The sequence below is a fragment of the Pseudopipra pipra genome, chromosome 3 (genome assembly GCF_036250125.1).
Source record: "Pseudopipra pipra isolate bDixPip1 chromosome 3, bDixPip1.hap1, whole genome shotgun sequence".
Lineage (NCBI taxonomy): Eukaryota > Metazoa > Chordata > Aves > Passeriformes > Pipridae > Pseudopipra > Pseudopipra pipra.
This window is the reverse complement of record NC_087551.1, coordinates 97,929,500-97,945,486: the sequence shown is the minus strand read 5'-3', so window position 1 is coordinate 97,945,486 and position 15,987 is coordinate 97,929,500. Positions and strand designations below refer to the sequence as shown.

The following is a 15,987-nucleotide window of genomic DNA, read 5'->3' as shown; positions in this document are numbered from 1 at the left end:
AGGAATTGAGTACAATATCTTTTAGAGGATTTATGGTAATGCTGCTGAATTTAGCTGAGCATAAACAGCATGGTGAGCCCCTCAGGGTCTCTTCGTTTTCCTGACACACTCCACTGCTGCCCCATTAACACTTCGTCTGTTATTGCCATCTACTCAGTTTAATGAGTATCTTTGAATTTGAAGTTCTTCACAAGAAACAATAGCTAAAATATCTGATGCGCCTACTGTAGCTTTCAGTATTGTTTCCTATTCCCTTTATATTTTCTTTAATAAAAAGTACAAGTCTATTCTTCAGCAGTAGTTACATCATGACATTTTCTTTAATTGTGGTAGATGCTAATCACAAGCACTGAGCAGTGACTACAGATATGATGCTTTATCTGTCTGTGTTGAAGGTAAATGCATGCTGAATAGCTGTTAAAGAAGGCTTTTCCTTACTTTAAAATTCATCTGGTTAATACTGACTCTTTAATGTGAAGAAGGAGTAGTTCTGCGGGAGACTTTGTGCTATCAAAGCAGAATATTATATTTCTTCTAAGAAATAAGACAGATGGACTAGGTGCTCTTTTCTGATACTTGTAGTAATCCAGCTAGTTGATGTAAAGGGTCAGCATGTATCTCATTAGATTGGATTCCTAAATCTGAATAATCACATTCCTCTGAGTACATGAATGAACCATCTTAAACAATAGGCTGTATTATCAGTTGAGGACTCCACCCAAATTAAAGCCAGAATAATGTTGCACTGGGACGCATCATAAGATTTAAGAACAATTCTGATTTTGCATTGACTATTAACTGATCAGCAAAAGCGCTTTAAATCACCTCAGTTATTTAACATATCTGGAAAGTCTTTACTGGGCCAAATAAAAAATCTGAAAAACTGAACAAATTTCAGTTCTAGAAAACTGGGGCAACCAGTTAGATATTGGAACAAGTTTTTGTATAAATGCATTAATGGAAAGCAATTTTTAAAAGCTTATAACGTGTGAGAGATTTTCTGTGTTCCTAGTAAGCTTACTATTCTTCATTAAAGTTTTTTTCTTTTTTTCTTTATTTTTAGAAAATGAGTCTGGAAGAAAACTGGTGAATCCAATCCAGTGGACCTACAAGCACTCTGACAGGCTCAGAGAGCGGAGTCTGTACCAAAGAGCAATTACCCCACCAAACGATTTCAGGTACAATTGACCTAAATATAGCACTCTCTTGAGATTATTGACAAGAGTTCATTTCCTGTAGTGCTTTTCCCATTTGCTACCCCTGGTAACCACTGTGATTTTATCTTCCTGGTGCTGCATGACTTCTGGGATGCAGTTAAGAGTTCTGTTGTGCATTATCTTTAAACAGACAATTCATGCTAAAAGAATCATTTGCAGTTAAATTAGATGATGCATATATTATTCTGCTGCTGTAGTTACAAAGAGCAGGAATGAGTGCCTGAATTGTTTTGGACCTGGATGCACTGGAATTCTTTTTACTGTGAAATAAGAAAGGTAGTACTAGTTAATTGTAAATAATAGGAAATTTTATTTCATTAAATATTAGCAGTAGAGTCAGGTATGCAGGATGGATAGGTTGGAAAAGTTGCTATTTATTTCATTGTATATATATATTTTTATTCATAAAGTGTGGCTTCCCCTAGTGTCATCCTACTACCTCCAGGTAATCACAGTAGTTCTCATATGCTGTCATGAAAAACAAATGAGTGTATAAATCGAGTGTGCAAGTGTACAAAGTGTGGATGAAGTAAATTCAGAGGCTCGTATTGGTAAAATCCATTTCAGTTTTGAGGAAAGCATTTTTTTTAAGCATTGCTTGCAAACTTGTGCAAAATGCTGGATACATTTGCATTCCATGTATGTGGAATATAGAGAATATTGACGGCGTTCCCTTGGTGTTCATCACAGAGATTTTTTTTTTTGCATCGTTTTTCTTTTACTGAATTCTTTTTCAGAAAATCTGTGCATTGCCCAGAAATTCAGAAGGCTAGTATCAAATTCCATGCTGAGCAGCTGTTGGGGAGCCATTTTTCACAGACCTTTATTAGCTAATATTACAGGACACAATTGTGCTATGATTTTCCTGCAGGTCCTCTATGTTTTCCCAAAAGAACATCAGAATGATTTTATTTTATTAGGGGAGTAAACTCTGCTAATAATCATAGGTCCCACTCCTCAGAGAAAAGTCAGGAAGAAGTTGAGTTAAAAGCTGAATAATTTATAGGATAGAAACACATATACAATATATTGGTCTACTGACTTGGTCCCTTTGATGATGATGGACAGCAGTTATAAATGTAGTTAAACTCAGAAATTTGTGCTAAAATAAGATGAAGCATGAATCAGTTAATTACATTAGACAGTAATTAATTAATTATTGGGAAAGTTTGGATTAAATATAGGAGAAAACTTACTTCTGATTTATTTTTTGCCAATCTACTATAATGAGTTGATGAGACACAGCATATCACATTGGAAAGCAATAGTAATTTGAAATGTAAGTATAAGAAGAAGAAAGTGGTAAAATAATATGTGAAGGTGGGATGAGAATATGCAAAGCATGATTAAATGGATTCTCAGCTGGACAGTTGAGCTCATAGAACTTCTTGTGCTGTGGTTTAGGGTCATGAGAAGTCTGTGTAGTCCTTTCTGGTGGGCTGCTAAAGAAAATAATTTTGAAGTTTGAGAAGTGAGAAAATGTACATGAGAAAATTAGGTGGATTCTGTTGTAGAGTCTTCTACAGAATGGGACAATTAAGGAACATAGGCCTAGGGGTGAAAAAAAAATTATCAATCCTGCCCCAATATAAAGAGAGAGAGAGAAAACTCATAAGAAGTTACCAACAGCCCCAGAGTGTAAATTGAAATATTTACCTTCTTTACATCTGATATTGACTCTTGCAGTGCTGCAAGGGCTTAACCTTAAACCTTACTGGTGTGATTTTTCTCATTTTCTTTTTGCTTGCGTAAATTATATCTAAAGCTTGATTCTTTTTGTCTACAGAGGCTTTTCAGATACACAAGTTTTGTTAATTATTATCTTTACAATCCATATACCTGACATGGCTGACATATAAACAGTTATACATACTATAGGTGAGTAAATTGGTTTGAAACTTAGGAGCTGACCCCAGAAAACCTCATGTAAACTCACTTCTCTATGTGAATAGTCTTTATGAAGATTGCTCACTTCAGCTGATAAAAGGTAGAAACATCATTCTGGGCCTTATATTAAGCTTCATCTTGTACCCAATGAAAGGTACAGCATCTTAAACATTTTTATTATAGTTATTTTACATCTTGAAGGAATGATCTGGTCCCTTACAGGATGCAGACCCATAGAGAACAATATCACAGATCAGGGATTTTATATTTGCTGCTATGTTCAGTTTGCCCTGCCATGGCAGTGAAAAGACATAGTAAAGCAACCCTAATTAGGCAGTGTAGGAATCGCTGGTATGCAACATTATTCTTAGCCAGCTTTGTATTATTTCTGCTTGTCCTGTGCTGCCTCAGGGAATGAGAAAAGTCTGACCCATTAGTTAGAGAATTAGCTTAGAGTTGGGAAAGATGAGTTTTGTCTATGCCACAAATTTCCTGCAAGACACTTAGCTAAGTGTTGACCAAAATTAAGCAAGACCTAAGGATCAGCAATTGTGACTGTACTTCCTCTGCTTTTGAAGCAGGATCATGTGTCCTTCCATATTTCTGGTATCTTAGTTACCCGCCTTAAATAATTGAGCAGTCAGAAATCCTCACTCCCCTTATTAGCTGAAATGAATTCTGTATACTTCTCTGTCATATGGTTCTTATGTAAGGATATTGATGGAATGGCAGGGATGCACAAAGCAAAGTAATGCCTTATGCTAGTTCAGATAGAGTATTACAAACACACTGTGATGGTGACAAGTTCATGTCACCTCTTGGCAGTGTAAGTCTTCCTAATATGACCCTCTGAAAAAGCAAAGTTCATCAATCAAAATGTCACATGTTGCTAAATTTGCAGTTTATAAATTGTCACTGTAAATGTAACTAGTAGCAATCATCGCATAAACCTGCACTTCTTTTTCTTTGTCTCTCTCCAGACTTAAATGGTTTCAAAAATGAGGCAGTAGGCTCTTCAAATTGCAGTTTCTAGGCAGCATCCTTGCTCCTGTGAGCAGGCATGGCTGTTTATATTGCATGGGCTAGCCAATTGTGATTGATCACAGGCTGCTGCTCATGTTAGCATGCTAAAGAGAACAGTTATGTTAAAGCTAAAAATGCCAGGGCAGGCATATATCACCAGTAAGAATTAGGAAAAAAAATTCTTTTGTTTTACTGGACATATAGCTCAGCCTGTCAGAATATCTAATCCCTAAATCATCCTGAAAATTGTTTGGGTTATAAAATCAAATTAAACCTGCTGTGAAAGGTCATGGTCTCTCTTCACTGCACTAGCAGCTGTGTGTATAAATCTCAATCCCAGACCAAGGGGAATACGCCACATAAGATGCTTTTTAAGAGAAATCTGATGATGATAGAGCTGATCATTTTTGTAGCAAACACTTAGAAAGTGTTGGAGAAATTGGATTAGAAGAGGTAAAAAATAATTTTGCCAGATCATTACAGCTTCTCAGTGTTGAATCCCTTCTTTGCTCCTGCTCTAACATTTTATGAAGAAGGGTTATCGTGTCACTTGATTTTGATCAGTTTCCAGTTTCTAATTTTTTTGATGTGATCTTAAGTGATTCTTTTGTCTTTATGAATATTGGGTACTAAATTTTGGTGGGCAAAAAAAATCTTAGCACACATAGGGACATTTTGCCTTTTTTCACTCCAGTTGAATGACTATGCATTGTTCTAACTGAAGTATTCCTTCTGAAACCAAGGAAGACGCAGAAGACAATTTGAAAGCCAAGTGGAATTCAGAGAAACAGTTCATTGATGAAATAGGGTTTGGATCAAAGTTAAGTTAGGTCAGACCTATGCTTCTTATACAGTAGAAATAAAGCTTTTATTAACAAGTCTACATATAAAAAAACCTTTCATACACTGAGACAGGAGAGGCACGAAAGTACCTTTGTGCAGCAATACCTTCATCAGTGGGCTGAAGAATGCCGAGGAAAGGAATATGTTTGATAAAAACTACAAAGATTCTTATACTATAAGTAGCTAAAAGTCAACAGAAGGTACATGTTTTCTCATCAATCAAAGCTAGAAAGAAACTATTTTAAAAAGAGTTTTTAAAAGCATGGTGGGAGATTCTTATAAGGTCAACAATCCTTTCTGTGTACAAATACAGCTTATGACTCTGTGGTATGTCCTTATTCATGTTATTGCAAACAAAATTTAAAGAGACAAGTGTACTCTTAAAGTTTTCTTCCTTCTTTCAAATACATTTTTGGGAAGGTGCAGAGGGAGCAGACACTACCATTTCATGGTCACCTTGTACATTTTGGTAGGAGGCTGCTCCCCTGAGGCCTGTGACAGACCAGTCCATCCTGCTCAGCAGCTCTCAGTAGTATTGTCCCCAGATAACCTTGTGGATGGATTTCTATTTCAAAAGCATACAGAAGTTAAATATTCACTCTTGTTTTGCTCACTTTCATGGCTTCTGGGGTGAAATTTATCTGTCCTAATGTAATGTCTTTTATATCAAAATTATATTTGGCTTGGCTCCCTCTATAGTCAGTGGAGAGAAATAGACACTTTTAGGGCATGATTCATCTCCTCAGAAGGTAGACATCTAAGTAGGTCAGATGAATCAGACTGTAGAATAGCACATTCCTTACTAGAGAGAATAAAGAAAACCTAGGGATCAGCTTAGATGTTGATGCGTGTGTTGCAGATATCTAAAGTTAAGTGAAATGAACTTTATGTCTATAGGAACTAAGTCAGAGTTCAGAGTCAGAGGAAAATATCCTACTCTTTGGGAAGCACCTTTTTCTTCAGAGCTCCTGCTTTCACTGCACTGGGGTGCATGTTCTTTGTCATAGTCATGAGGCGATAAATTAAAAAAAAATTATTACCCCCTCTCTTTCTCCTACTTAGTACTTTAAAGTGTGGCCATTGAGTAGACTGAATTGTGTGAATAGGTAATTTGTATACATTTGTCATCAGTTATTCCACTTGTTCCACAGTGGAATAATTTTTTTACTAGTCTCCTCTAATAATCTGTGTGTACATGACCTCACCATGGTATTGGTTAGTCCTTGTGAACCATTTCAGAACCAGATACTTTTTCTCCATTTGAAATCTCTGCAAGTAGCAAGAGAAGTGAAGATATGCATTTAATTTAGGATACTAGACTAATTTAAATTGTTTCTCTATCATAATCATTACTGTTAGTTCCAGAGTTTCACTAAATGCCTCAGTAGATGAGGTGGTTATTGCAAATATACCTGAAAGTTTCCACAATTAATATTTTCAAGTGCTAACCCATGAGTTTTGCAAAAAAGATCTCTACTTTATTGTGATTGTTTTTGCTTGAAGTGTCAACTATAATCAATAAAATATCACATACAAAAATGAAAAACATTATTTATTACATATTTAAAATACAAAATCAACAAATAAAGACTCGCCTAAAACACTTGAACACCAATGCAGCTTTTTCATATGTTGCTCTTCTCCCATTGTTTGCAAAACTCCAGATCCCAGTAACCCTGCAAGACTTTTGTCAGATGCATACCCAGGAGTAGCCTGGAGTAAGCAGATTGCTGGTGAGGCTAGCAGGTGCCAAAACATGCTGTTTCATGACCCAGTGTAAAGATGCCAAAAATAATCTCAAATGTACTTCAGTAAATAAATGCAAAACCCCCTCAGGCTTCAGAAATACAGTATGTAGAACTGTCTGAGATTAAGCAAGAAACTTGAAAGTTAGAAGACCAGTGTTCTAATTTCTGCTCTGCAACAGATCAACTGTGTTCAGGTAGTGATGTATTTCAGCCAAAATCTGTATTTTGCCACTTAAATAGATGGCGTGGTTTTCAAAAAGAACTGAGAGCAGGACTACAGTGGATTCCAAAGATAAAAACATGAAATTAGGTCAAGTCACATGCAAATGTTGACCAAGTATCTGTATGTCATTTCCCCTGTCTTTCAGAGCCATAGTATTTAGCTGTCCTTGTTTATGGTAATTTCTAATGCGTAAACAGCAATAAAAATTGATTTGTAAGTTCAGGTGTTCTTTATCTTCAAGTGCATATACTGTAAAATTACTTTATGTAAAACCACTTTATGTAAAATCACTTTGTCACTCAATCAGTTGTCCAGATAAGTTGTGGATGCTCCATCTCTGGAAGTGTTCAAGGCTGGGTTGGATGGGGGCTCTGGGTAACCTGGTCTAGTGGGTGGCAACCCTGCCCGTGGCAGGGGGATTGGAACGAGATGATCTCTAAGGTCCCTTCCAACCCAAGCCTTTCTATGAATCTACGACCTTACTATTAAAGGTGTAAGTAGACTCATAGCTAAGGAACATGTTTGTTTGATCAGCCTGAAAACTACTGTCTATAGATCAAGTAAGATCCAAATGGCTGAGGTTCAGCAATTGCTTTTAACTTTAAAGATGGCAATACCAGGATTATGCTAAGTAAACTTGAACTTGCAAAATACACTGTGAAATTGTGAAAATCATTGAAATAGTTAGTACTATGTCTTTGGTGTGTAAAATAAGATCAATGCAATAAAATGTATGCCTGATATCAAAATACAGATGCAGGGGTGAAAAGGAGCTAAAAAAACAGGTGAGAAATTTTATTTGCATTTTAAATATTGTATTTAAATTTTAAATCCTTCTGCTACTGTAGCCCTTTCTGTATCTACTGCTGATTGTACACTGTGTAGTATATCTAAAAGTATCTAAAAAATAAGGGATAGTAATTGTCATAGAATTATAGAATATTTTGATTTGAAAGGGACCCACAGAGATCATCAAAGTCCAACTCCCAGCCCTGCTCAGGACAGCCCCAGGAATCACACCATGTGCCTGAGGGCATTGTCCAAACAATTCTTAAACTCTGGCATGCTTGAATGCGTGACCACTACCCTGGGGAGCCTGTTCCAGTACCCAACCACCCTCTGGGTGAAAAACCTTTTGAGAGGAAGCAATGAGGTCTACACTGAGACAGACGAATTGTTATAGTTTGACAATTATGGCAGAGGAATGATGATTGCTGTAGTTTGTAGACAACCAAAGAAGTGTCCATGTGCTAAAATTTTTAGGGTGAAAAATTATCTTCAAGGTAACAAGCACTTTATCTTTTATGAATTATGAATGCAAAGCCAAGAATCCAAAGTTTAAAAGGTAAGGTATAAATGATGCAGAAGTGACAGCAACTTAACCTTATGAAGTTTATGAACATGTAGATACAGTGCCTGTTCTGAAGTACCCACTGAGCTGGCTCTATGTTCTTTATTCAAGAGATTAGAAAAGCAAAATCTTCTATACAGTCTGTCTATTCATCAGCAAGGCACATAACTGAGGCCTGGTAAGCCGCCAGTGTAGAAACAAAACCAGAAAGCATCCTCTAAAATTGAAGTTCAACTTAAATGTGTAGCCATGTGTTACAAATGCAATGAATCGTCTTTGAGTGCAAGAGGATGAACTTATGCAGCAAAATATGATCTCTGATTAAATATGCTGGCATAAGAGACACAGTCATTCTTAAAGGACAGAATATTTCAAATGGAAGCCACTTAATTGATCAGATATACAGGTATATCTACCCATATAGTAGTCTGTGTTTTTCACAAAGTCATATCCGTATGAAAAAGAGGAGGCGAAGGTTTTATTTGGTTTACTCTTGTATGTATTTGAACAAGGCTGATAAAAATAGCTGTTTTGGCTTTACATCTCTTGAACTTAATGGAACTCGAATATATTCTTTACTTGTGAGAATCAGTCATAAATTCTTGAACTCATGTACTTTAATTAATTCAAGTGGCAATGGTAGGCAGCAGGAACTACTATGCTGTAGCATAGTATATAGAAAATGGTCTCTATACTTTAACCTGATTATTTTGCTGTTTATGATGTTAAAAGAAATTTTTGGCTAAAATCCAAACTTTCTGTAGAAAATAGGAATAATTGGCAATGAAATAGCCATTCCAGTATTCCAGTTGTTATAACTCAATCCAGTAGTCAAAAGTAAATTCTGTTTTTAACTGGATGAATAAAATACAGATGGTTAATATATGTCCTTTAATCAGATCTCAGCAGGATCTTCAGTTATTTCTTATTATGTGTGGAAAATCTACATTAAAGAGTCCAAACACTCTAAAACTAATACGTGCCAGAATTAACTTTGTTAAGGCAAATTAATTTAATCTCCTCCATGCATATGCATTGTGAAGACTTCTTTAATTACATGATCTCATATTGTTTTTTCTTACAAGACCTTTTCCTCATTCAGTTCACAGGATATATGATAGTCACTTAATGAGCAGCTGTTACATATTTTGTTTTCGTGATATTTTTCAGTGTGTGGCCCTGTACCTTGTTTACTACAGAATATGTAAGCCCTGCTCTAGAGACATAGTTATTAATTATTATTAATTTCCTTTGGGGATTTTCCTAGACAATATGATTTCCAATCAATGGCTGGGGAACCACGGCCTAGAAGACTGTTGAAAAGGTGCCACTAATCTACAGGACACTCCTGAGGTGCTGAGGTCCAAAAGCCTTGACTCATTACTGTCACATGGAACTTTTTCAGCTCAGGTTTTCCCATCTCCAGCTATGTCTCTGAACGTTCATCACTTCTGCAAACTCAAATGCCTCATCTCAGTGAGTTACATAGAAAATTAAGAATATACTTCTAGTCACAACTGTAAAAAAACTGGTTTGAATTACTACTTTATGTCAAGAAAAGATAGAATCCCACTTTGTAGGCCAACATCCAATTAATTTGACCATTCTAGCTCATTTTGCAATGCTGTCCCATTTTTTTAGTGTGTTGCTTCAAAATTCTTCATCAAATGAACCTTCTTCAGTACACAGTTCTGATTCATCCTTACAGCAAGGCCATCTTGTGCACTGTGTGAGGCAGGTGTGTTCTGGGAACAATGGTATATGAGTCATGACATTAGTCTTCATCATGATACCCATTCACAAAATGGGGGAAAATTTGGTTATATAGGTAACCTGGCACTTCAGGTATCTTTATCCTTGATTTGGTCATGTTAAAGAAGTTATTTTGAAAATGTGTCTGTGTGAGAAAGAGAGAGAGACAGAGGGAAAAATAAAGAGTACACACCATTTTAAAAATAGAAACTCATAAGAGTATCTTAACCCCCATGTGAATTAGGAGATACTTGGAACCTTAAAATCCCCTACAACATATTGTACCATTCTGCTATTAAACTAGTTGCAGAGAAGAATATTCTGTAAAAACTACTGCTGGAGGAATAAGATACAAGATACCTATTTTCATTACCATCAGACTCCACAGATATTTACTGATGGTACAGGAATTGTGATAAACTGAAATTTGGTTCCCAAAAGTCCCCAGAGAGGTTTTTAGTTATTATTGATTCTCTGATCAATTCTCAATGACATTTTCTACCCCTGTTCACTCTGTTATAACTCAGGGTGTACCCCTGTCCCGTGTCTTTAGCAGGACAGTCCTATTTCTCACTGCTCCACTGGCTTCTTGTCCCATGTTCTTTTTTTACTGCAAGCATATTCCGAGTACTTGTTCTTCACCTCCTGTCTTCAGTGCCTTTCTACAATCAGTAGAAACGTCTGTATGTCTTCATCCCTCATTCTGCCACGGTTGGATCCCCAGGCTTATGAACATCTTTCTCATTCCCACTGGCTCTCCAGTCAGAACTCCATTGTTAAGCTCTATTTTCAGTTTCTGTGCCTTCAGCCATCTATTGCTTCTGCCTTTGCACTCCTGTTCCAAATACTGCCATGAAATGTTGGCTCTTCCTCTGTCTTTCCTATCTGCTTTCTTTGGACAGTAGGGAACTGATAGAACTCTATTCATGTAAATGTCATTGTAAATTTGAGAGCAAAGCCTCTGTTTGCTCTAGGACAACATGCATGAGTTTAATTTCTTTGCTCAAAATTTGCACTTAAATCTAAATATAGGAGACAGAGGTGATGCACCCATGACTGATACTCAAGACCTGACTCTAGTCCAGGCAAACCTTTCTGTTCCTGCTGGATGCATAGCACATCTGCTTCTACTTAGGAATTTCGGCTTTTTCTCTCCATGGCTGGTTAAACTTTATCTGATCATGTCTTGAATCCATCCAGTTTCTGCTAGATGAAACTAGACTTTTGGGGTGTTGCATGGATACAACCCCAGAATTCAGTACTGACATGAAACCTGATGATTATTGGAGTTACAGATGCACGTCTTGACACATCCCAGTAACAGCTGGGCAGGTTAATATCTTCACTCCTCAACAGAATGTTAATGTAATGTAACAACTTGGACAGAACTTATGTAGAAAAATGCTGCAATATCAATCTATGGAAATTATACAGTGTCAGATACTATTCAGTTTACTTATTGCACACTTGTATAAGATTTGAATCTAGAAGGTATCACTGGTTTATCTGGTGTCATATCTTGCTTAACACAGGCTGGATAATTTTATCTGCATACACTTAAATTGTTCTTTAGCTGAAGAAGGCCTACTCGTTATTCGATCTTGAATTTGAAATATCAGATAGTGGTGGATCTACTTCTGTCCTGCATAAGTTGTAAAGCTTTGCATAACTTCTGAAGTATTTCTAGAAATTGTAGCCAGCTTCAAGAGGGACTGAGCTAATATCTTCTTGTGAAAGTGGTATTCCATGTGAAAATAAACTAGGTAGCACTGGGAAATACTCACTTTGCATTGGCTAATTATTGTATTTAATTTTCATGCTTTCAAAATACACAGTTTCTTGTAAGCTTCACAATATTGCCCTCTTCTTCCACAGCTTCTGGCTCTTTCACTCCACTGCACTTTGCTTTGTCATCCTGATGCCTTATTCTTTTCCTGGCAAGAAACTTGGAAGAGCACATGATCAAAAAAAGAATCGGGGAAAAAAATAGCAGAGCAGCCTAAACTTTATAATGGAGTCTGTGGGGAATATTTTAAATGATCGAAAAGATATTGGATGTGGGGCAAGACAATAATGGTGGTTAGATTTATTAGAATAAATATGGGAGATTTGTCTTCGGTGTCCTGCGTTGCTTACATCCTCTCTCCATTCTTGTCTCTATGTGACAGTTCCTTATCAATAAAATAGGAATAACACTGCCTCAGATATTGAAGTAGTTGCTTCATAGATACAATAGAAAGAAGGAAAAAATTGATTATACTCAACGTAGTGTAGTAGTATGGCTCGTATGAGTCCTGTAATATGTGAGTAGTGTACTACTGATAGTATGTCTCACATGAGCAGTATGATTGATGGATCGTGAAGTTTTAAACCTAGGACAACCAAATTTTTGCAAACCTTCCTTTGTTTGCACAGTTCTAACCGTTGCTTTATTATCTCCCCTCCCCTCAAGTGATACTCATGCTTTCATGGTTTTTATTACCTTTTAGCTTCTCACAGCTACTCACTTCTGCTCATATGTCAACATGGCTCCTGTTCCTCCAGAATTCCCTCTGCCTTGCTCTTTTACTTTAAATTTGCCCGTTACTAGCAGCAACTTCCATCTCCTTTGAATTGTGTGCCCCAAGTCAGTGTAGAAGGACTTTTGGTCTGCATGAAGGTAGTGAGGCATTGAGACTGTGTATACCAATGAGATGATGAATGGAAATGTAGTACAAATATGTAACTACTCTATGGAGAAGAAAGTATATAGATTTTTTTTTGCCATCAGGAGTCTCTGAGTTGGGTGCAGTAGCTCTTTGATCTGAAGGACATGTTCTTAACTCAGTGTAGTGGGTTTCTGTGGCTGGGTTTTGGTAGCAGGGTGGGGGGGTGCTACAGGAAGAATTATTTGTGGAGTTAGGAAGAGCTTAGTTGTAACAGAGAGGAACTGAGCTGGACACTGACCATGCCTGTACTCATTATGCTTTATAATGTCTTGTTTGTCTTCATAGTTGGGGTAGCCCAAGGCAAATGTGAGCTCTGTTAATACTACTTGTAATCACTGCTTTGTTTCTCAGGTTTGTGTATTTAGGGACATATACCATAGCTGTCTATGTTGAGATGTTCTAAAACTATTTCCAAATTAGTTCTATTATGGGAAGACCTATCTGTCTTCTGCAGAAAAATTATTCAAACAGCAGAATTCAACCACTGTGGAAGTGAGTTGAGTCTCTTTTCTTTGCTGCAAGACTTATATAAAATACCATGGCCAGATTCCAGCTCACGCAAAGGATAACGATGCAGGTGTATGTGCTGTTTCAAAGTTCACTGATTTTCCTACGAAGGCTTAAGACTAAAAGTTTGTAAAGCCCAGATCAATTACAGCCTTGACAGGCACCACCACCTCACTCAGCTTTGAGAACACTGAGCAGTTCCCAGTTCACACTGGTCTTAAATATTGACTAACATGGCATGATGAATAGCTCAGACTATTTTGTAGAACAAAGGGTCTATCCATGCTCGGTCACACTGGACAACAAGGAAAAAGCAACATTGATCCCTTCCTTTTTGAGGAAGTTGGAATTTTGTAGATCCCAGCTGCTATGAGCTGGTGGTCAAGAAGATGAATTATCAGAAAAGTAAAAACCAAGACTAAACTTTTCTCTAGAAAACATAAACACAAGATGTGCAAAAGCAGTTTACTTCATATACAGTTCAGGAAGATGGGCCAAAGTTTCATGCTGGCTGTATTTCTTGACAAATCATGGCTTAAAATGTAGATGTGGACCAGGAATATGATCAGTGTAGAAGTGTCATGAATTTTACTGGCGCTAGTAAATGCCATCCTCCAACTAGATTAGTGCAAATCTGTGTGTTAAATGCAGAGACAAAAAAAGGAACTTTTTGTGGTTGCTGGATTTCAGACATGACACAATGATGACATTCTTGAAATAGAGTCTCATTACTAGGGAATACAATATTTTATTGTATTCAAATATAAATAATATCTTACAGAATCTTTTGTGCTGACAAACGTTCTAGTTCATACTTTTACATTTTTAATAAAAAACAGGGAAAATTTTCTGTTCATCTGGTCTTAATCTGGCAAGTGATGTTTTTGAATTAAGAATGATGAGCCTGATTCACAACCTTACTTATGTGAGTAGTCCCTCAGTGACTACTCTATTTATCAGTGCCAAGGATATCTAGGATCAGAAAACTTTTTCCTTTCATTTCCTGAAAACTGAAAGACAGGAATCTATTTCCAATTCTCAAAGAAGCCTTAGGATGCTTGGGGCTTTGTCCATCATAACTGAGTTTACATTCCCTAATGATGGGCAACATTTTTACCTGTTTCGTTTCTGTTTGACTGATGCATAATGAGTACTTGAGCACAAACCAAGCTAAAATTGGGGAAAGTAAAATGGAATACACATTGATGCAAATAGAGTATTATCCTCAGTCAGAAGGCTTGTGTTCTACTAAAAGCATTTCTTCTTTTCCGTAACTGGGTGCCCAGGGAAGTGGTTGAGTCACCATTCCTGGAGGTATTTAAAAGATGTGTAGATAAGGGATTTAGGGACACGGTTTAGTGGTGGACTTGGCAGTGCTGCGCTAATACTGGACTCAGTGATCTTAAAGGTCTTTTCTAATCTGAGTGATTCTATGTACTTAGGTAAACCTTTCAACCTTTCAAATGTTCTTTTTTCAGCATGGTTTGGAGAGGAGTTTCTTGTACAACTGCAGTCATGCACTGATTCTTGAGGTTTTAAAGGCAGAAGATGTTAACATCAGAAAATCAGCTTTTTGTTACCTAAATAAGCAACTTTGATTATGTTTTTGATACAGAATGTGTATAAGAGCATTTTACTACACCTATGCTTGCCAATTTGATTAAGGTCACGTGCCACTTAATTTTCATGGGTTTATTACTTAGAAACCTTTTTATTTTACAAGATACATCTAAGAAATACATATTTTTGCATATTCAGTAGTAAAACTTGCTGCAAACTTTCAGTGAAACTCTACTAGTGGTTCCTAAGGATTATAAATGGTGGCTTTTTTTTTTAATGTTTTGAAAGAACCTGACTGTTCAGTTTACAAAAAGAACACATTATATTCCAGCCAGATATGCATTGGGATGCACAAAGTTGCTTCCAATCACCATTTATATGACATTTACCTGGTTTTAATAATTGGTAGGGAATATACTCATTGTATGACCAAGGAACAATAGTCCTGCAACAGCTGCGAGCAACTGGGAAAGACTAGAGCTGGAAAAGATTAGAGCGACCCCTAACAGCTCCTAACTGTATGAAAGTTCTGCAGAAAAGATCTGGCACCAAAGTTGTGATCTTTATTCTCTTCTTCTGCATAGTCAGGAATCTGTGCCTCTGTTTTATGCTTTTAGCCATTTACAGTGAAACTTCAGAACATGTGTTTTGATTGGCAGCACAGATAGGTAAGGTATAATTTACCAGCAAAAATGCCTTTAGAAATTCAGGTCTTCTTTCCTTGGAAGAAGAATAGTGTTAGCTAACCCAGAAATCTAACATTCTGTTATAGCACACTTCTGGCACTGCTGTCATGCTTCCTTTCTCATAATCTTCCAAAATCCTGATAGTGTCTGGGATTTTGATCTACACACATGGCCCATTGTACATCTCTCTGATGTCAAATATTAAGTGTATCTAATCTTGATGAAAGATTTGCCCTATTTATCTCTTTTCCAGAGAGCCAAAAGACTCTGAAATTTTGGTGTGGTCATTAACATAAGAATGTTTTATGTTCATAAAAAATTTTATTATACTTGGAAGATCAGAGACTTCCAGAACTATATTGCTTTCAACTATGGTAAAAGGATTCTGACCTATTCATACTTCTCTTACTTAATATTGACCGTTAAAGCATGATTAGAGAGAATTTTGATAGGAAATATATCTATTAAATAGTTACTTATAT

At 36.7% G+C, this 15,987-nt stretch overlaps 1 protein-coding gene across 20 annotated transcripts in view; it reads left to right on the top strand.

Moving 5' to 3' along the window:
• Positions 1 to 15,987, top strand: part of MYT1L (myelin transcription factor 1 like) — a 305,799-nt gene that overhangs the window by 90,862 nt on the left and 198,950 nt on the right. For all 20 annotated transcript variants that reach the window (XM_064650442.1, XM_064650448.1, XM_064650457.1 and 17 more), the window contains exon 2: positions 1,064 to 1,178. The gene's annotated coding sequence lies outside the window, so the exon portion shown is untranslated. The remainder of the gene's footprint in view (positions 1 to 1,063; positions 1,179 to 15,987) is intronic.